Genomic DNA, 2,291 nt, shown 5'->3' with positions numbered 1-2,291 from the left:
CTGTACCAACTAATCAGTCAGATCCTCAAATCTGAAATACGTAGTAACCTTTACTTTAAGCGTAAGTTCATCTTACTTGGTAAAACCCAGGAAATTGATTGCCTTGAATTGAGCAAGTAAATGCTACTTAAATATACAAGTTAGAGTAAAAACAGGCTCTATTCTACAATAATGCCATTTAGATCTGCATCAGGTACATGAGGATTTGAAGTTTATTACTCTTTTGTTAATTTTAAATTTAGCTTAAGTTCAAAACACATCGTCATTCCATATCAACTCACTTAGGTGTCAAAGGAGGATATAGACTGAATGAACAGAGGGAGGATATAGACAGAATGAACAGAGGGAGGATATAGACTGAATGAACAGAGGGAGGATATAGACTGGATGAACAGAGGGAGGATATAGACTGGATGAACAGAGGGAGGATATAGACTGGATGAACAGAGGGAGGATATAGACTGAATGAACAGAGGGAGGATATAGACTGGATGAACAGAGGGAGGATATAGAGACTGGATGAACAGAGGGAGGATATAGACTGGATGAACAGAGGGAGGATATAGACTGGATGAACAGAGGGAGGATATATAGACTGGATGAACAGAGGGAGGATATAGACTGGATGAACAGAGGGAGGATATAGACTGAATGAACAGAGGGAGGATATAGAGACTGAATGAACAGAGGGAGGATATAGACTGGATGAACAGAGGGAGGATATAGACTGAATGAACAGAGGGAGGATATATAGACTGAATGAACAGAGGGAGGATATAGAGACTGAATGAACAGAGGGAGGATATAGAGACTGAGAGGGATGAGACAGAGGGATATAGACTGATGAACAGAGGGAGGATATAGACTGGATGAACAGAGGGAGGATAGAGACTGGATGAACAGAGGGAGGATATAGAGACTGGATGAACAGAGGGAGGATATAGTGGCCATACAGGCTTGTCAAAGCTTGATCCTGTCAGATCTCAGAAACTAAGCAGGGCCGGGCCTGGGTAGTACTTGGATGGGAGACCGCTGGGAAAATCAGGTGCCACAGGGGGCGCCAGTCACAAAAAAACTGTTGTTGTGTCCTTAGGCAAGACACTTCACCCACATTGCCTAGTATGAAAGTGGTGTGTGAGTGAGTGATGGTGGTGGTCAGAGGGGCCGATGGCGCAGATTGACAGCCTCACTTCTGTCAGTCTGTCCACCACCACCAAGTGTGGAGTGAAAGAACAATGAACTGTAAAGTGCTTTGGGTATCCTGAAAGGCGCTATGTAAAATGCAAGGATTGATTGATAGAGGCTGCCCTGGGATGATTTGGAAAAACTGTAGGAAAAACAGGGAGGTAGCAAAAGCAGGACCGGAACCCACTGGGAAATGGAGCTGGACTCTTGGCAATAACACGTCACTGTTGAACTTACTTGTGTCATTCAAGCTGACCTTAGTCTAACTGACAAGTAATGTGCTTTTTTTCTCCCTGAAAGTAACTGTTACTTTACCACAATCATTTAGATCCACAAAGTCGTAGCTGTGAGTAAAGTAAATGAGCTGAATACAAGTTAATCCTAGTGTTAGATTTCACAGTGCAGCTTTCCGTTTGAGTTTGCATGTTAAGCATGTGTGAAGGAAAAAAAAAAAACACAACTCCGGGTAAGATTTTTGTGAAGAAACAACATGATAACAAATCAAAACAGACAAGTATAGACCAGACTAAACTAGAAAGGTACAGCAATCTAAAATACAAGTAAGAGAGATTAAATTTATGGCACACTAATAAAAGAAACTAAAAAAAAAACATCTCACTTATCTGCTTCCTCCATTTTATCTTTTAAATTCTGATTTTCCACCACTGTCTTAAACAATAACCCAGGATATTTCTTACTGTTATCCCATCTGATTCTCACTCTCACCCTCACTCTCTGTATCTGTTACTGTACCTGCAAAACTCTCACACAAAACACCTGCAGTACAAATCTACACTACACAGGTGAGGATTTCTGAAACATTTCAAAAACAGAAGAAAAAAACAAAACAAAAAAAAACCAGGCACATTTCTCCATCTGTTTCAGTGCATTCAGCCCTGTTGGAAAGAGATGGTAAAACGGAGGAGGTAATTCCGGCTGCGCGAATGGTTTGATAGCTGCAGACTTGTATTACGGGGGAGATAAAAGACTTGATAGAGAAGACATTTAGAGACATGGGTTTTGTTCTTATTGAGTTTTGTCTGTACTTGTCCTTCTCACTCTTATCTTGTCCTGCCTGTCCTCCCTGCTTTAAAGGTCCCATATTA

At 41.2% G+C, this 2,291-nt stretch overlaps 1 pseudogene; it reads left to right on the top strand.

The window, feature by feature from the left end:
* Positions 1–939: 939 nt before the first annotated feature.
* Positions 940–1,057, top strand: LOC129410227 (5S ribosomal RNA; annotated as a pseudogene).
* The last annotated feature ends 1,234 nt before the right edge of the window (positions 1,058–2,291 follow it).

This window comes from Boleophthalmus pectinirostris, unplaced genomic scaffold, assembly GCF_026225935.1.
Source record: "Boleophthalmus pectinirostris isolate CB_2022bp ecotype Guang Dong unplaced genomic scaffold, ASM2622593v1 HiC_scaffold_21, whole genome shotgun sequence".
NCBI classification, from domain to species: domain Eukaryota; kingdom Metazoa; phylum Chordata; class Actinopteri; order Gobiiformes; family Gobiidae; genus Boleophthalmus; species Boleophthalmus pectinirostris.
The sequence above is the reverse complement of the archived record's forward strand: the minus strand, read 5'-3'. Positions and strand labels throughout refer to the sequence as shown.